The following is a 21,331-nucleotide window of genomic DNA, read 5'->3' as shown; positions in this document are numbered from 1 at the left end:
AAATATTTTAAAATATGAAAAGCCTGAATGCATTGTAAATAGCTCATTTTTACACCTATTTTATCATCCTTAAATCAAAATGGCGCAAGTACAAAACCAAAAAAAAAATAAAATAAGCCCGACATATTTTGCGTCTTTAGTAGGAGCATTCATTTTGATCTTTCAAAATTGTAAAAATTAATATTTTCCTTTGAGAAGAACTTTCGACATGTCAAAATTGAAGTTTTGGGCAAAATTATATCACTTCCGGGTGCCGACAGAAAAGTTTATCTGTAGAAAAAAGTTGAGAATTTGCACTACAACGCATATGAGCGTTTGTTTTATACAAATCAGGCAATGATTAATTAACCCAGAGCCCATGTACTGAAATTAAAATGCAAAAAATCGTAATAAGTGATGCTAACAAAATTGGTTATTTCTCGGCAAGGGAAGATGTTAGAAACAATTATTTGATATAATTTTGCCAAAATTGAATTACTCCCAGTGATAATAAAAATGTTAAATTAGTTTTATGACATCATCAATGACATTAGGCATCACATGGTGAAATTTTTATGGAAATCGAAATTGACACTTTTAGGGACCAAAAACCTAGAAAAGTGACTTGTAGAAAAAACGTCTATTTCTCAGCAACCAAACAAGTTAGAAACAATTTTGTGATATCTATATGACCGGATGAATTTTATTAATATGTGAATTTTAAACCAAAAGTTAAAATTATTAATACAAATTAAATAATTCTTGGTTGAAAAAAAATATTGATTTTAAAAGTTAAAAATGCAGTTTTTGACAAAATGGCGTCACTTCCGGTTTTAATTTTAAGTTGTAATCAATTTGATATGACGCATATTTGCTTTTTGAATCAAATGGTGTCACTTTTATGAAAATCCAATAATAATTGACTATTTTACAGGCTAATTAACAAAAACAGTGACTTATGCAAAATTGCCTATTTCTATCGAATAATATAATAATTGACACTTTTGTGGACCAAAAACCTTGAAAAGTGACCTGTAGAAAATCGTCTATTTCTCTGCAACCGTACAAGTTAGAAACTATTTTGTGATATCTGTATGATCCTATGGGTTCATTCTATTTGTTGATTGGAATCAAATAATAAAAAGAAGAAGAATGAGGTTTTATATAGCGTCTTCTCCATGTTGACACATGCTGAAAACGCTTTTAGTAATGGCTCTACTGGTAAAACTGTCGAAACAGGAAAGTCTTTAGTGCAGATTTAAATTGATTAAAATATCCTCAATTTAAAAACATTACAAATCAGACTCATTTGAATAAAATATCTGTTTTGAAGGCTAAAAATACCCATTTCTCTCTCTCTCTCTCTCTTGGTAAAACTGAAATATAGGGAAAAGAATAGGTAACAAAGTTAAATAAATAACAAAATCACATAAATCTTAGCTAATTAAAGTAATTTAATATTATTGTTAAGAAAGTAATAAAGTATACTTATCTTTCTATCTTTAATCGAATCTGTGAAAAAACACCACCATTCTCTTTAGTTTCTTGTTAATACTAACATATTAAGTTGTTATTATACACTGAATTTTTAAATTTTAAATTCAGCCAATGGCCAAACAGATTTCAAGAGAGTACATTGGCTGTTAATTATAGTTTGGTTGACGTAGTGGCTTTAACAAATTATATAATTTGAGTACAGAATCTGGACTGTGTTCAAATAAACTTTATCTTTATTTCATTGACTTATATATCTGAAGAATAATTTATTATCTGATATTTTTGTTGTGAACATTACATATACTGGCATTTTTTGGAGGGTGGGGAATTCCTTTGAGTGTCAACATGTATCACTATTTCATTCATATTATATACACTATTTTATACTTTATATTTTATTTTTTGTGGTAAGCTTATTAGGGTTTCACACTGCGTAGCTTGTGTGAAACACTATTGTTTTTGTTAAAATTATTATTCTTATTATTATTATTCAAATTCCATTTTGATTAGATCTCAGCAACTGCTTGTCGCATCGTTTCGATTTCTTCGGTTTTACTGGGAAAGTGGGTGTGACTTACAGGATAAAGCTATTTTGAACGTTCTGCGACAATGCGAAATGTCGGAAATCACCGAAGCTATCGATTTTAAAAATATTGCAGTAATTTTAAAAATAATCGTTGGATTTTAACTTTCGATCCATTTTGGCATAGTCGGAGACAGGGCACATAGCTACGCTACTTTTGATTTTTGATTTTCGGCAAATCTTCGCAAATATTAGGTGCCAAATTTAGAAAATTTAAATTTTTACAAAAAACTTTTTTATTTATGAATATTTTTTAGTCGTGTTTTCTAGGTGGAAAAGGTGATTTTGAGATTATGATTATACATTTGATTTTATTAGCTTTTCAAGTAGATCTCATAATTCTTCTCACAAAACTTTTTATAGATTCAAAATCGGATGAAAACTTTTTTTTTTATTGAGGCTCAAAGTTGCGATTTTTGACTTTTCGCGGAAGAAAGGTTTTTCAACACTTTGAAAAAGCCATTTTTGGTGTTTTTTTTGTGATGCCATATTTCATTTCATATCAAACCTATTAAAAATGAAGATGTAAATTCATGAAATTTTGCTTCAATTTTCACATTTTTGTAATAATTACACCGATTTCCACAGTAACTGCAAAATACATAGGTTTTCTCAAAAATTCCATTTTGTCGGAGCGATTTTGGTCAATTTTTTCATCAAAAATGGTCTTGTGCATGTTATATCTGAAATATTGAACCTGCTTGTTATGCATTTTAAAATCAGTAGCCATTAAGTATGATTAACAAAAAAAAAAAGAGTAAAAATATATATATGCCTTCTCTCAAGAGCTGAATATATGTTCATTTTTGAACAATTTTCCACGGCACACAATTGCCTAATTTTGGGGCGTTTTTGGGACGTTAATAAAATAAGAAGGAATGGAGATACACATGTGAAATTATGGGAATATGTCAAAAAGTTTGTGAATTTTAAAAATCACTTATTTCCAATCCGCCATATATTATCGATTTTGGTTGTCATGGCAACCAAAATGGAAAAAATGCAATTTTTGACCATTTTCAACGCTATTTACCATAACCCAAAAGGTCATCACCACATTTTAAAGTAAGCAGTTTAAAATATTTGTAACCCATGTAATATCAAATGATATGGATTGTGTAAGTTTGAGAAAAATATGGAGGAGTTTGGGCTGTTACCATAGCAACCACATTTATTTTTTTCCGAAAAGCATTATTTTCCAATAATCATGACATCAATATTGATAATTGTATTATTTTAAAAACAGAAGCTATTGGACAAGATTTTAAAAAATAAATAAAATGAAAATATTTATATGTCTTCTCCCAAGAGCTGGAAAGGGGTTCCCTTTTGAAGAACATTCTGCAGTAGCTAGTTGTCCATTTTGGCCATTATTAAGACATAAATAAAATATAAAAGGAATTAAGATCTTGAAGAGAAATTTTGTTTACAAGTAAATATGTTTGTGAATTTTTAAAATTACTTATCTTTACTCTTCTATATTACTTAATATTTGGTTTTTATAGCAATCAAAACGAAAACAAACACCCCAAAAAAGGCAATGTTATTCCATTTTCAATGATGTTTACCATGACAAACCAATTGATCGCCACATTTTAAGTACAGTAGCAGAAAGCATTTTAGCATATATTTATAGCCCATGTAATATAAAATATTAAGAATTGTATATTTTTAGTAAATTATTAAGGATTTTGGATGGTTGTCATAGCAACCACATAATTTTAAAAAACGGACAACTCTTGTTTCATTATCATTGTTCTCAGCATTCCTTGCTTACATTATTGTTAGAATTCTGCTTTTACATATTATTTTCTACTCAGAAGATAACATTGACCAATAAAAAATTATTCTCTAAAGACTAAAGAGTAAAAGTAGGTTACTCAGTTATTGATAGGCTATGGTAGGCCTAGTCATTGTTATAAAGGCCTAGGCCTAAAAGCTACAATTTAACTCAAAGAATTGTTATGTTTTTACTTCACTTTTGAATATTTCTATTATTCCTTCAAATTGGTATGTAGCCCATTGAGCAGCTTCCTTTTTTGTATATTTTAATCAATGTAAATAAATATCGAATCATCAAGGCCCAATTAAGGCAACAAATATGTGATACTCGAGGTGTTAAATATAGTTTCCTAAAAAAAAAGAATTAAAATTATAATAATTAGTATGACAACTGTTATATAATGCTAAATTATTTAGTAAAACGTTTTGCTAAAATTGAGTATCCGTATCAATACTATGCTATGAGTGATGATAGTATTTACTATTTAGTACCTTAATTAGTATTTATTGACATGACTGACCTAATTCATAATCTATGAATTTATGATTTCAGAGCATTGAAACATTCGTCAATTTTATGTAATTTTTCAATTCTTGAAAAATGTTTGGTGTTAAAAGTAAAGACGTGTGGTCGCCGAGAGGAAATTTCCATTCGATTTTATTTTTATATCCTGTCACATGGTTATAAAAGCGCGCGAATATGAGTCACGTGATGTAAACACAGTCAACCCAGCAAAGCCAAAAGGCGTGAAAAAAAATGGAATTAACTATCCTTATTTATTTTCAGGCAAGTCCTTTATTCATATAACGTAACGCTTACTTCATAAAAAAACATCGGAGTTGCCTTTCGACGTAATTTACCGCGAATATGAGTCTAAGGAACATGGAATACATTTTAGTTTTGGTGTTGAAATGACGTCATAACAAGGCAAAACTACGCGATTTATTTTTGACAAAATTTCTCATTGTATACCATTTTCAATTGCTTGGCGGGCGCACTTACCATGCTCCGATTTTGTTGATTTTAATAGCATCAAAACGACAATAAAACAAACTTTCAATCGGTCGGGGGTGCTATATTGACAAATCGCCTAAAAAAAAGATTGCGTGAATTGAAGCGTTCAACTTGCAAAAAATGCATGGTATTTCGAAATGCCAACAAAGCACCCCCGACCAATTGAAAGATCGTTCATTTATCTTTCTAATGATATTAGAATGAAAAAATAATATTAATAATAAGTGCGCCCGCCGAGCACTTGAAGTGGGGTACCCTCGTTTAAAAACGTGACAAAATTTTTCAGCGTAACGTCAAAACACGGGAAATTAACGTTTTTCAACTTACGTTTATGAAATTAATAAAATGAACACATATATAAAAATTATATCAAACAAAAGAACAAGATATCGGCTTCCAAAATATTTTAAAATTATTACAAAATATTAAATAGCCACCGTATGACATTAAGTTGAAAAAGGGTTACAAATCGGGAAAAAATGACTTTCTTCCAACGCGGGCAATGGAGCTGTGTTACACAAATATAACGAGTCCTCTTACTTGGGCAAATATGTGAAAAGTTTTTGACTCGGTAATTTTCCTTGGCTAATTCAGTTTTTCAGTCCTAGATTAATTATTCATTGTTCGATTTGTATAAAACAAAGTTCATATGCTCCGTTGTCTCAATTGTCATTTTTTTTGTTACCAATAGTGTTATCTGTCGGCACCGGAAGTGGCGTAATTTTACAAAAAACTACAATTTTGACAGTTAGGTACCATTTTTCGAAAACAAATATTATTTTTTTCAAATCTGGTATAACTGAAATTGTGCGCCCTTTAAAGGCGCACAAAATGTTGTGACCAGTTTTTTTAATTTCGATTCCGTTTTCGGGCCATTTCGATAAAAAGGTATAAAATTAAGCTATTTACAACCCATCCAGCGTTTTCATATTTTAAAATATTACTTCGTAACTTTCATAAACTCGTAGCAATAATCTATACAAAGAGAATGTATGTGAAAATTAATTTGTAATATGCGCAGTTGCCGAGAAATGGGCAATTTTGCATGGGTCACTCTTTACGCTATTGTGCCTGTAAAAGAGTCAATTATTATTGGATTTTCATAAAAGTGACACCATTTGATGCATAATGTCAATTGTGACTAGTTCAACTCAATTTAACATTTTCAATGTCACCGGAAATGACGTAATTTGGGCAAAAACTGTATTTATAGCCTTCGAAACAAATAATGTATTCAAATGAGTCGTATTTGTTGTTTGTTTAAGATTTTGATATTTGATTCTAATCAACTAAAAGAATGAACCCATACGATCATATAGATATCACAAAATGGTTTCTAACTTGTTCAGTTGCGGAGAAATAGGCAATTTTCAACAGGTCACTTTTCAAGGTTTTTTGTCCATAAAAGTGTCAATTATTATTCGATTTTCATGAAATTTTCACTGTGTGATACCTAATGCCATTTACGATTTCATACTAGTAATTTAAGATTTTCATTATCACCGGAAGTAACGTCATTTTGGCAAAAACTGTATTTTTAGCCTTGAAAACAGATATTTTATTCAAATGAGTCTGATTTGTAATGTTTTTAAAATTATGATATTTGATTCCAATCAGCAAATAGATTGAACCCATACGATCATACAGATACCAACAAATGGTTTCTAACTTGTACGGTTGCAGAGAAATAGACAACTTTTACAAGTCAATTTTCAAGGTTTTTGGTCTATAAAAGTGGCAATTATTATTCGATTTACAGAAAATTTTCACCATGTGATGCCTTATGCCATTTCTGATTTCATAAAACTAATTGAACATTTTCATTATCACCGGAAGTATTGTACGCTTACATGTAACAAATGTATAAAATGAATTGATATTGTTGGATTTGGTTGATTCGGCGTCCATTTTATTTGATGTGTGCAATGCTTATGTGGAAACCTGTTTAATGGTTTCATTGGAACCGGAAGTGACATATGTTTAGGGTAAAGTGGCACAGGTGAAACCCGTCATTACTGCATCGCAGTTTTAGTTTGTCATTTGTTATCACAATAAATTAAGGAATACTGCATCCAGGAAAATTATGTTGGAAAAGTTTACATAATTCACACAAGTGCATCACTAAATTCTATTGTAAACTATAGTATGAATAAATGACATCGCCAATTTATGAAATCTGTAGTATAGAACATTGTTTCTACAATATTATGTAGGAAACTATAGTAGGCTATTTGTTAAAATGGTTTAAGTACAGTATACATATAAATTCTTAGTTTTCAACAGAATGCCATAGACAACTATAGGAAAATACTACTGACTTGAGACAATAAGTTAGTTCTATAGAAAACTGTAGTTTTTACCACCAAATCTATAGGAATCACAGCTGACATGAGAATACAAGTTAGTTCTATAGCAAACTATAGTTTTTAGCACAAAGGCTGTTGAAAACTGAAGGATTACTCAACTGACTCGAAGATACAAGTTAGTTCTATAGAAAACTATAGCAGCACCAATGAATCTGTAGGTTTATTTTTTTTCAAATAGTTTCTTACAGTATTCTATAGAATTCTATAGGAAATTACACTTGGAAAATATTCATCTACCAATCCTACACAAAACTATAGTACATGTTTTTGAATCTATAGTCATGTAAAAAAAAATACAGAATGAATTCGTTTTCCTGCAGCATTCTATAGAATCCCACAAACTTCTATAGAAACCTGTACTTTTTCTATAGGACTTTTTCATAAGGGATATATATGAGACCCTTGTTTCAGTTTGTAGAACCTTGTAAACCCTCAAACGACAAAATTTATAATCTGATCTGTATGGAACTGTCTTGTAAAGGCCCCCAATTACCTACAAAGGAATAAATTTGCGACAACCCTTGTCGACCGGACGATTTAGCTGCTGTGGGCGTATGTTTTGTTGCGTGGCAACCTATCTTTCACCTTTTAAACGAAATAACCTGAAAACGAATTCGAAATTAAAAAAAACTGAGCCCAATGTTTTGTGTGCCTTTAAAGGGCACGCCCTTTCAGTTGTTCCAGATTTGAAAAAAATAATATTTGCTTTCAAATAGTGGTATCGAACTGTCAAAATTGTAGTTTTTAGTAATATTATGTCACTTTCGGTGTCGATAGGAAACATTAACGGTAACAAACAAAAAGACATTTCGGAAAACGGAGCACAAGAGTTTAGTTTTATACAAAAGCGAACAATAAATAATTAATCTAGGACCGAATTAGACAGTGGCTGCTAACGCAAATTATTGAGACAAAAATTGTTCACATTTTTGCTCAAGTCATATGACCCTTTATTCCTGTGTAAAAAAAACATCAAAAAATATTCATTAATTAAAAAAAAGTTTTTTGTAAAAATTTTAATTTTCAAAATTTCACGCCTAATATCAGCGAAGATTCGTTGAAAATGAAAAATCTAAAGTACCATAGCTATTTACCCTGTCTCCTGCTATGTCAAAATGTATCAAATGTTAAACTCCATCTATTATTTTCAGTATTATTATGGCAATATTTAGAAAAAAGACAACTTCAGTAATTTCGGACATTTTGCATTGTAGCAGAATGTTATAAATAGAATTAATCTATAAGTCATGCCAACTTTCCCAGTAAAACCAAAGATATCGGATCGATGTGTCAAGTAGTTTCTGAGATATGCTTAAGTAGAAAATAAAACAGTCAAAGTGTTTGATGATATCAATGTGGGCATATATTTTCGTCGCCCCCTCCTTCCGTACTCCGGCATCCACAATTGCTTGTGGTCACTCTAGAGGCTAAAGTTAATATCCGATTGACTTTAGATTTATACACAGCATTTAAGGTCATGAGACGAAGAAGCCTATTAATTTTCAATGATTTGGGATAATTATTGCCAGAGTTATGGCCCTTGATCACTTTGAAAATTTTGTGGACGCTCTAGAGGCTAAAGTTAATATCCGATTGACTTTAGATTTATACACAGTGTTTAAGGTCATGAGACGAAGAAGCTTATTGATTTTCAACGATTTGCGATAATTACTGCCAGAGTTATGGCCCTTGATCACTTTGAAAAATCTTGTGGACGCTCTAGAGGCTAAAGTTAATATCTGATTGACTTTAAATTTATACACAGTGTTTAAGGTCATGAGACGAAGAAGTCTATTGATTTTCAATGATTTGCGATGATGACTGCCAGCGTTATTGCCCTTGATCACTTTGAAAAATCTTGTGGACACTCTAGAGGCTAAAGTAAATATCCGATTGATTTGAAATTTATACAGTGTTTAAGGTCATGAGACGAAGACGTCTATAGATTTTCATCAATTTCCGATAATTACTGCTAGAGTTATGACCCTTGATCACTTTGAAATATCTAGTGGACGCTCTAGAGATGTCTATAGATTTTCAACGATTTCCGATAATTACTGCTAGAGTTATGACCCTTGATCACTTTGAAATATCTAGTGGACGCTCTTGAGATGTCTATAGATTTTCAACGATTTCCGATAATTACTGCTAGAGTTATGACCCTTGATCACTTTGAAATATCTTGTGGGCGCTCTTGAGATGTCTATAGATTTTCAACGATTTCCGATAATTACTGCTAGAGTTATGACCCTTGATCACTTTGAAATATCTTGTGGGCGCTCTAGAGACCAAAGACCAAAGTTATCATCCGATTGACTTTAGATTGATAAACAGAGTTTGATGTCTTGAGACGAACAAGTATATTGATTTTCAATGAATTTTGGTTACTTGAACAGCTAAATCAGTGATATTAAATGTTTTGTATAATAAACATTAGCATGGCACAGAACTAAAAGCCAAACAATTTCTAATGATTTTCGGATAATTACTTAACGAGTTGTTACTCGTAATCAGATTTTAGTGTATTATAAATGTTTCATTACCGACAATAGAATAAATATGCGACAGCTCTTGTTGACAGCTCGGACGACTTAGCTGCTGTGGGTGTATGTTTCGTTGCCTGGCAACCTATCTTTGTTTTGGTAAAAACAATCATCACTAGAACTGCAATGTAGTAATGAGGGATTCCACTGGTGCCACGTTACCCTTGAACTTATGTTACTTCCGGTACCACGTTACACTTGAACTTAAGTCACATCTGGTACAAATGTAACCGTTAAACAGATTTCCACATAAGCATTGCGCACATGTTATAAATTGGATGCAGAATGAACCAAATCCAGCAATATCAGTTCCATTTATACATTTGATTACCCTGCGTTACATATGTCAAAAAAGTGATCCTGACAAAATTTGTTACTAACTTACTACTAAGTTAGATGCTAGAAACAATTTGTGAACATCTATATGATTGTATTGATCCAATCTATATGTCCATTTGAATGCAAGTAAAAGATCCCTTGGCAGTTGGAATTCGATATAAGAGTAGGCGATAGTGCTGCTGCCTGGGCAAAATTTCCCTCATAGCACACTGTATGGCATATGCCCGTCTTCATTAGCCCAGTATAGGAGCAGAACAGTAGGACGTTAAACCCCATTTCATTTCATTTCATTTCCATTGGAATTAAATATCATAATTTTAAACGAATAATAAATATAACGCACATTTGTTTTGAAGGATAAAAATACAGTTTTTGCCAAAAGGACATTACTTTCGGTGATAATCAAAATGTTAAATAAGTTATATGAAATCAGAAATGGCATAAGGCATCACATGGTGAAAATTTTATAGACTAAAAACCTTGAAAAGTGACTTGTAGTAAATCGTCTATTTCTCTGCAACCGTACAAGTTAGAAACCATTTTGTGATATCTGTATGTTCACATCAGTTCATTCTATTTGTTCATTGTAAGCAAATATCTTAATTTTAAAAAAATTACTAATGTGACTTAGAAGAATAAAATATTTGTTTTGAAGGCTAAAAATAGAGTTTATGTGGTAATTAGGCCATTTTCGGTGATATTGAAAATGTGAAATTGGTTCCGCTCAGTCAAAAGTGTCATTAGGCATCATTTGATGAAAACAGATCGAAAATCTGACTATAATTAACTCCTTTACATGCAAAATAACGTGAAAAATGACCCATGAAAAATTGTCTATTTCTCGACAACTGCTCATATATTACAAATTAATTTTGACATACATGGTCTTTGTTAGGATTATTGCTACAGGTTTATGAAAGTTGTCAAGAAATATTTTGAAATATAAAAAGTCTGAATGCAATGTAAATAGCTCATTTTCACACCTTTTCTTCACATTTTAATTAAAATAGGGCAAATACAAAACCGAAATAAACAAAAATAAGCCCGAAACATTTTGTGTATTTAGTAGGAGCATTCATCTTGATCTTTTAGATTTGTAAACATTGATATTTTTTTTTGAAAATTTACGTCAACAGGGAACTTGACTGGTGACTAAAAAAGTGACATTTTGGACCACGCAGCATATGAACTTTGTCTTATGCAAATCGAATAATAAATAATTAATCTAGGACTGAAAAGCTGAATTAGCCATGGAAAGTTACGGAGACAAAAAATGTTGACATTTTTACTCAAATCAGATGACTCTTTAATCCTGGGTAAAATACCATATAAAAGTATTCATAAATAAAAAAGATTTTGGTAAAATTTAAAATTTTATCTACTTCCTGATCTATTAAAGATATCTGTTCAAGATTAAAAGGCGGGCTATTTGGAATAGCCTTCTGAACATAGGAGTTAAAATAAAGTCAATTTTATAACCACTAACGATATTCAACACTCACTGATCTGAGGTAATAGTGGCCCAGTAATACAGAAATTTGTCAAGCGTAAAATAATGTATTATTACTTTCAACGTCTAGTGATAGTTTTAGTGAGGGAACCTGACCCGGTTGGAGAAAGGAGGGCCTGCCGGAACGATACAGAGATTGTAGCTAGCGCTTGAAGCTTTGAACTAAATAAGATCTTTAAAAACTATGCCATTAGAAAAGGAGTTATAAATTCTATTTGATTGATGGATCTCTTTGATCCGGTTAGCTACATCAGGGCCAAACAAAGTATCACCAACAGGCCTTGTCGTTGAATATATTGGGTGGTATCTTTTGTTGAGATATTTCCTAAGAAATAATCTATGCTTCAGAGGCAATGCTAAATGGGCATTGCCTTAGGTTATGATAGAATCTACAGTAGGGGACTTGACCTCAGGGTCAATATTTTTACTTAAAAGAGGTATCAGAGGGGATAAATCCAGACCTAACAGTTTTTATACGCCCACATGGAAATGTGGACGTATATTGCCGTTGCTCCTGTCTGTCCGTCCGTCGTCCACAATTTCTTGTAAACGCTCTAATGCAAAAAGTTATCATCTGCTTGTTTTAAAATTGATATATGTTGTTTACATTAGTGAGATGAAGAAGCCTATTTAATTTCAATAATTTATGTTAATTACTTAAGAGTTATATCACTTGTTTCACTTTGTTGAACCTTGTGAACGCTCTAATGCCAAAAGTTATTATCCGATCTTTGTGAAATTTACATGCAGTATTTAAATTAGTGAAACAAAGAAGCCTATTGAATTTCAGCAATTTCCATTTATTATGTCTAGAGTTATGGCCCTTGTGTCACTTTGTTGAACCTTGTGAACTCTTTAACGCTGAAAGTTATCATCCGATCTTTGTGAAATTTATATGCTTTATTTAAATTAGTGAAACGAAGAATCCTGTTGAATTTCGTCTAGAGTTATGACCCTTGTTTCACTTTATTGGCACTTGTGAACGTTCTAATGCCAAAAGTTATTATCTTGTCTTTGTGAAATTTATTAGCATTTTTTAAATTAGTAAAACAAAAAAGCCTATTGAATTTCAGCAATTTTGCAGACCCCGGTCATATCCTAAAACCCCGGTAACTTTTCAAAACCCCGGTAAAACCTGAAACCCCAGTAAAATACCTAACCCCGGTATTAGAAACCCCGGTAAACCCTGCCAAAACTAAAACCCCGGTAAAAATCCGAAACCCCGGTGAAATCTCACCGGGGTTTCCATACAGTATATATAGAACCTCACTCACTATGTGAGATAAATCAGTCTGAAGAGTTCAATTAGAATGAAACTAGTCACTGCTATAAGGGATAACTGGTGAAATCGCCCATCTCTACATCATTTAGATTGCTGAAACCACGAAATCTATTGAATTTCAGAAATTTACAATAATTACTTCTAGAGTTATGTCCCTTGTTTCACTTTGTTCAACCTTGTTAATGCTCGATTGATGAAAGTTAATATCCGATAAGTATGAAATTTATATGCATCATTTAAATTTGTGATACAGAGGTCTATTGAATTTGTGATTTTTCCGTAGACAATTTCTGCCATTAATATTGGGTGAGCTATCGTGTCTTGCAACAGATTTTTATTCATTTTGATACAATAATAGGGCCCAGGTCTTGTGTCATCTAACTAGTCTAGGCTAAAGTATTAGTACCGTAATCCATTTAGTCTTGCACTAATAATAATAGTAATATTACTTATTAGTAATAAACTCATAAGGAATAGCCAAAAATTGCATTTTAATCTCATATTCATAATGGCAGATTAGGGCTTGCTTATGTTATTATTGGCATGTTAAATTACCCGAATGAAACCAATCAGACTGAAAGATGCTCGCGCGAAGTAAACTTTGTCCGGGCTATTTAATGGATTACCACAATGATAGTACGCCTAATGTTACTAGGTATTCACCATGGAGCACTTCGTTAGTATTAGTCATTTTATTGAATTTTGTTACACGGAAAGAAAAGTATGACCGCATAGTTGACTACCTGAGAAGAAGAAGTGGTAGCGAGAACTCTTAAATGGTTTATTTGGTGGGTGAAAGAGAAGGGCTTTGAGTTATAAAGCAGTTTCCGTCGATAGGTCTACATGACATACTCTGTGAACCTACAAGTACCAAAGAAAAGGTAAGATTACCAAGTTACGAATCTATTTTATCTTTTCACTGTTCGTTTCTGACGTGAAAGAAGAAGGTAAATTAAAATGCCTGGAATCGACTGAATTATTGAATAGTAGATATTCCAGTATTTTCATTCATTCACTCCAGGGAAACTGATTACTGATATGGCATTAATTTCTGGAACTCAGTTTTATTCTACCTAGTACAAGTGGGCTTTTGAAATTTGTGATTTTTCCATAGACAATTTCTGCCCTTAATATTAGGTGAGCTATCGTGTCTTGCAACAGATTTTTAATCATTTTGATACAATAATAGGACAGAGATCTTGTATCATCTAACTAGTCTAGACTATAGTATTAGTACCGTAATCCATTATTTCTTGCACTAATAATAGTAATATTACTTATTAGTAATAAACTCAGAAGGAATAGCCAAAAATTGCATTTTAATCTCATACTCATAATAGCAGATTAGTGCTTGCTTATGTTATTTTTGGCACGTTAAATTACCTGAATGAAACCAATCAGATTGAAAGATCAAAAGATTAACTTTTAAATCACCTGGCTAAAATATGTCTGATATTAGTGACAACGAATAGACTATTAGGCCCTATTTTTTATCCTCACATTCAGATTTATCCAAATGTTATGCTACAATTGTTTTAAAATTGATATATGTTGTTGACATTAGTGATGAAGAATCTTATTTAATTTCAATAATTTCTGTTTATTATGTCTAGAGTTATGGCCCTTGTTTCACTTTGTTGGACCTTGTGAACGCTCTAACGCCAAAAGTTATCATTTGATCTTTGTGAAATTTATATGCATTATTTGAATTACTGAAATGAAGAAGCCTGTTGAATTTCAGCAATTTCCCTTAATTACTTCTAGAGTTATGGCCCTTGTTTCACTTTGTTGCGCCTTGTGAACGCTCTAACATCTAAAGTTATCTGTAGATCTGTATGAAATTGATATGCGTCATTCAAATTAGTAAAAAGAAGAATCCTATTGAATTTCAGCAATTTCCATTTATTATGTCTAGAGTTATGGCCCTTGTTTCACTTTGTTAAACATTGTGAATGCTCTAACTCCAAAAGTTATCATCTGATCTGTATGAAATTTATATGCATCATTTAGATTAGTGAAACCACAAAGCATATTGAATTTCAACAATTTACAATAATTACTTCTAGAGTTATGGCCCTTGTTTCACTTTGTTCAACCTTGTTAATGCTCGATTGATGAAAGTTATCATCCAATATGTATGAAATTTATATGCATCATTTAAATTTGTGCAACAGAGTTCTATTGAATTTCAACAGTTTCCATCAATTATTTCTAGAGTTAAAATGGCCCTTGTTTTACTTTGTGAACCTTGTGAACGTTCAAATGACAAAAGTTAATCATTCGATCTGTATGAAATTTATATGCATTAAACAAAAAATATAAATTAAACAAAAAATCTGTCAAATTTCAAAATTTTCTGTAAATTACTTCCAGAGTTAAGGCCCTTGTTTCAGTTTGTAGAACCTTGTGAACCCTCAAACAACAAAAATTATAATCTGATCTGTATGAAATTGTCTTGTAAATGCCCCCATTTACCTACAAAAGAATAAATATGCGGCAACCCTTGTCGACCGATCGGACGATTTAGCTGCTGTGGGTGTATGTTGCGTTGCCTGGCAACCTATCTTTAACCTTGCAAAATCATTGTTTTTTTAGAATGAGAGGATAGTGTGCTCATGTGTTGGCAATAATAATAGTGATTGAAATGGAAGATAGCAGGATAGAAAAATGTCCCTTCTCAACCATCATCGACAAGTTTACCACAGCAGTGAGATAAGCCAAGGGTGGCGAAAATTTAACCAGACCCTGTTTCACAGATTATAATTTCAAGACCTGGGAATGTAAGTGTTCAGATGACACGGGCAACCACCACATAAGAAAATGTTCTTATTGTGATGTAATATATTGTGATGATCCAAAAAGTATGATAATACACAAGGAGTGTCACATGCAATTTCTTTAAATACCGGTATGCCTGCTTTGTAGCGTAATATTTTCTTTTTCAGAAAAAATCAAGTATCAAACCTTGGAGGACTGTCCAATCTCATACTTGGTGAGCAGCACAGCAGACTTCTTAACAACATCCATTGGCCCTCAGTTTATTTGCATATCATGTACGTAATAATGTAATTGATTTGGGCCTGTATAGGTTTTTCAGCAAAACTGCAGATATAAAACCGAAATAAAAACAATATCATTAGTTATCCCCCTGTATTTTCAATAAAAAAGACATAATGCAGTATTTTATATTCCATTTTTATACGGCCACATTTTCATGTGGACGTATATTGTCGTCGCCCCTGTCCCTCTGTCCACATTTTGTTTGTGGACACTCTACAGGTCACAGGTATGTTTTTTATACGCCAAAAGTTATAATTCAATTGTTTTAAAATTGATATATGTTGTTTACATTAGTGAGATGAAGAAGCCTATTTAATTTCAATAATTTCCATTTGTAATGTCTAGAGTTATGGCCCTTGTTTCACTTTGTTGAACCTTGTGAATGCTCGAATGCCAAAAGTTAACATCCAATCTTTGTGAAATTTATATGCAATATTTAAATTAGGGAAACGAAGAAGCCTATTGAATTTCAGCAATTTCCGTTTATTACTTCTAGAGTTATGGCCCTTGTTTCACTTTGTTTAACCTTTTGAACGCTCTAACCCCAAAAGTTAACATCCAATCTTTATGAAATTTATATGCAATATTTAAATTAGGGAAACGAAGAAGCCTATTGAATTTCAGCAATTTCCGTTTATTACTTCTAGAGTTATGGCCCTTGTTTCACTTTGTTTAACCTTTTGAACGCTCTAACCCCAAAAAGTTATTATCCTATCTTTCTGAAATTTATATGCATTATTTAAATTAGTGAAACGAAGAAGCCTATTTAATTTCAACAATTTCCGTTTATAACGTCTAGAGTTATGGCCCTTGTTTCACTTTGTTGAACCTTGTGAACGCTCTTATGCCAAAAGTTAACATCTGATCTTTGTGAAATTTATGTGCAATATTTAAATTGGGGAAACAAAGAAGCCTAGTGAATTTCAGCAATTTCTGTTTATTACTTTTAGAGTTATGGCCCTTGTTTCACTTTGTTTAAACTTGTGAACGCTCTAACCCCCAAAATTATCATCCTATCTTTTTGAAATTTATATGCATTATTTAAATTAGTGAAACGAAGAATCCTATTGAATTTCAATAATTCCCGTTTACAACGTCTAGTGTTATGGCCCTTGTTTCACTTTGTTGAACCTTGTGAATGCTCTTATGCCAAATGTTAACATCCGATCTTTGTGAAATTTATGTGCAATATTTAAATTGGGGAAACGAAGAAGCCTATTGAATTTCAGCAATTTATGTTTATTACTTTTAGAGTTATGGCCCTTGTTTCACTTTGTTTAAACTTGTGAACTCTCTAACCCCAAAAATTATCATCCTATCTTTTTGAAATTGATATGCATTATTTAAATTAGTGAAACGAAGAAGCTTTTTGAATTTCAGCAATTTCTGTTTATTATGTCTAGAGTTATGGCCCTTGTTTCACTTTATTGAACTTTGTGAATGCTCTAACATCAAAGGTTATCTGCCGATCTGTATGAAATTTACATGTGTCATTTAAATTAGTAAAGAGAAGAATCCTATTGAATTTCAGCAATTTCTGTTTATTACTTCTAGAGTTATTGCCCTTGTTTAACTTTGTTCAACCTTGTTAATGCTCGATTGATGAAAGTTATCATCCGATATGTATGAAATTTCTATGCATCATTTAAATTTGTGAAATGAAAAAGCCTGTCAAATTTCAACAATTTCTGTAGATTACTTCCAGAGTTGAGACCCTTGTTTCAATTTGTAGAACCTTGTGAACCCTCAAACGGCAAAAATTATAATCTGATCTGTATGGAACTATCTTGTAAAGGCCCCCAATTACCTACAAAGGAATAAATATGCGACAAGCCTTGTTGACCGCTCGGACGATTTAGCCACTGTGGGCGAATGTTTCGTTGCCAGGCAACCTATCTTACATGTATGTATGTTTTTATCATAAAGCTTTTGGTTCCTTTTGATAATCACACATATTCTAACGTAACTTTGGTCGAAAAATTGCATATTTAGCTTGTGGATTCTCTAAGTCACAATTTTTTTTTTCCGATTTTTAAAACCGTTTAGATATATCACCATTCCACCATAAAGAAGGTTGAATTCGAATTTTGGGAAAATCGAAATGAAACTGTAAGACAAAATGGCCGCTCTTTGTATGCAAATTATGTACAAGTATGTAATACAAAGGTGATGTAATTCATATTTTCTGCAACAAGGGCCAAGATGTCCATCGGTTTAAATCCTGAAAAATATATACAGTAAATAGATTATAATATGTATTTCAGGCACCCCTTATGCAAGTGACAACTCAACTGACAACAGAGAACTCTGATAAATGTGGTGAAATAGTTTTTCCAAAACCAGTTGATGTACATTTAGATTTAAATCAGATAGAAAAGATGAAAGTTGAGTGGAAATAAATAGATGTAAAAAAGCAAAATGAAGCCATAAAAATAGTGAGATCCACAAGAAATAATAATAACACCTGGATGAAAAAAAGATAGTGTGGTGTTACTGCCTCAAATTTTGGAGCTGTTATGAAAAGAAAGAAAGAAATGAGCTATTCATTTTTATACGCCCACATGGAAATGTGGTCGTATATTGCCGTCGCCCCCGTCTGTCCGTCCATCCGCCGTCCACAATTTCTTGTGAATACTCTACAGACTACATTTATCATCTGATTGTTTTGAAATTGATATATGTTGTTTGCATTAGTGAGATCGAGAAGCCTATTTAATTTCAATAACTTCCGTTAATTTCGTCTGGAGTTATGGCCCTTGTTTCACTTTGTTACACCTTGTGAACGCTCTAAGGACAAAAGTTATCAACCGATCTGTATGAAATTTATATGCATCATTTAAATTAGTAAAACAAAGAAGCCTATTGAATTTCAGCAATTTTCGTTAATTACATCTAGAGTTATGGCCCTTGTTTCACTTTGTTGAATCTTGTTAACGCTCTAATGACAACCGTTATCATCCGATCTGTTTGAAATTGATATGCATCATTTAAATTAGTGAAATGAAGAAGCCTATTGAATTTGAGCAATTTACGTTGATTACGCCGGGGGTTATGGCCCTTGTTTCACTTTTTTTGTACCTTGTGAATGCTCTAACGACAAAAGTTATTATCCAATCTGTATGAAATTTATATGCATCATTTAGATTAGTAAAACAAAGAAGCTTATTGAATTTCAGCAATTTCCGTTAATTACATCTAGAGTTATGGCCCTTGTTTCACTTTGTTGCTTCTTGTGAACACTCTAACAACAAAAGTTATCAACCGATCTGTATGAAATTTATATGCATCATTTAGATTAGTTAAAAAAAGAAGCCTATTGAATTTCAGCACTTTCCGTTAATTACATCTAGAGTTATGGCCCTTGTTTCACTTTGTTGAATCTTGTGAACGCTCTAATGACAACAGTTATCATCCGATCTGTTTGAAATTGACATGCATCATTTAAATTAGTGAAACGAAGAACCCTATTGAATTTCAGCAATTTCCTTTAATAACGCCTTGAGTTATGGCCCTTGTTTCACTTTGTTGTACCTTGTTTATGCTCTAAAGACAAAAGTTATTATCTGATCTGTATGAAATTTATATGCATCATTTACATTAGTAAAACAGAAGCTTATTGAATTTCAGCAATTTCCGTTAATTACATCTAGAGTTATAGCCCTTGTTTCACTTTGTTGAATCTTTTGAACGCTCTTATGACAACAGTTATCATCCGATCTGTTTGAAATTGATATGCATCATTTAAATTAATGCAACGAAGATGCCTATTGAATTTCAACAATTTCCGTTCATTACACCGTGAGTAATGGCCCTTTTTTCACTTTTGTGTACCTTGTGAATGCTCTAACGACAAAAGTTATTATCCTATCTGTATGAAATTTATAGGTATCATTTAAATTAGAAAAACGAACAAGCCTATCGAGTTTCAGCAAATTTCCGTTAATTACATCTAGAGTTATGGCCCTTGTTTCACATTGTTGAATCTTGTGAATGCTTGAACGACAATCTGTATGAAATTCATATGCATCATTTAAATTAGTGAAATGAAGAAGCCTATTGAATGTCAGCAATTTCTGTCAATTACTTCTAGAGTTATGACCCTTGTTTTACTTTGTTGAACCTTGTGAACTTTCGAACGACAAAAGTTATCATCTGATCTGTATGAAATTGATATGTATTATTTGAATTAGTAAAACGAAAAAGTCTGTCGAATTTCAACAATTTCTGTAGATTACTTCGAGTTACAGCCCTTGTTTTAGTTTTTAGAACCTTGTGAACCCTCAAACGACGAAAATTATAATATCATCTGTATGAAATTGTCTATTAAATGCCCCCTAATTACCTACAAAAGAACAAATATACGACAACTCTTGTCGACCGCTCAGACGATTTAGCTGCTGTGGGCGTATGTTTAGTTGTCTGGCAACCTATCTTTAAAAAACACATTTGACAAAAGTAAATTTTATTCTGTTCCCACTTCTTATGAGCAAGCAAATGAAACCACTGCTAAACAAATGTATATCAAACAGACCGGGAATCATTTTCATGACATTGGACTTGTAATAAATCCAACTTTTCCATTTTTAGGTGCTACACCAGATGCAATTGTTTGTGATAAAGGCAAGACTGGGTTCATTGAAATTAAATGTCCTTTTTTAGCTTGAGATATGACACTTACAGAACCATGTAATAAATTGAAAGATTTCTTTTTAATCCAAAATGATGATGAACAAAAAATTGTCTAGAAACCATATTCACTGGTTTCAGATTCAGGACAACTTCTCATAACTGGGGCACAATTTTGCGACTTTGTCACTTTTACAAGACAGGATTTCTGCAATGAGAGAATATATCCTGAAAAAGAAACCATGCAGAAACTTGTTTCAAAATTATCATGTTTTTATGTTAAACATTTAAAGCCATATCTTATTAAAAATTCTACATATCTATAAAATGAGTTTAACTAACCTACGGTAGCATCAACTTGTACCATTTTATTAATCAAAGCATTTTCTTCACAGTTTTCATACTCAATCTGATTTGACTTTATAGAAACTCTGTAAGAAATTCATAATTATATAAAATGTGTACATAAATAATTATATTCAAAATTTTTATACCAGAGACAGTAAAATATTTTAATTGTTTGCTGCTAAAACCTGGTGTCTAATTTTAATAAATATAATAATTAGACTAGCCATTAATAACAAAAAATACAGTATTAACACAATTTTCATTTCATGCTATTACCATAACTTACAGTTACAGACGCATAAAGAATGTGTGTACTTTATACCAGGATCTAAATGAAATATATCTAACATGATATAGAACAGTTTGTAGTGTCAGAGAGAGAGAAATGGAGTTTAACTCCA

General features: G+C 31.9%; 1 protein-coding gene and 1 long non-coding RNA gene across 2 annotated transcripts in view; both read left to right on the top strand.

Annotated features, from left to right (window-relative positions):
* Nucleotides 1-21,331, top strand: part of LOC126821189 (zinc transporter ZIP9-B) — a 224,699-nt gene that overhangs the window by 146,966 nt on the left and 56,402 nt on the right. The gene's annotated exons all lie outside the window — the stretch shown is intronic.
* Nucleotides 12,245-18,353, top strand: LOC126821218 (uncharacterized). The gene is made up of 4 exons (XR_007680358.2): nucleotides 12,245-13,777; nucleotides 15,492-15,676; nucleotides 15,842-15,949; nucleotides 18,221-18,353. It is a non-coding gene; the product is annotated as an uncharacterized LOC126821218 (long non-coding RNA).

Source organism: Patella vulgata, chromosome 5 (assembly GCF_932274485.2).
Source record: "Patella vulgata chromosome 5, xgPatVulg1.2, whole genome shotgun sequence".
NCBI classification, from domain to species: Eukaryota; Metazoa; Mollusca; class Gastropoda; family Patellidae; genus Patella; species Patella vulgata.
This window is presented reverse-complemented; position numbering and strand designations above follow the sequence as displayed.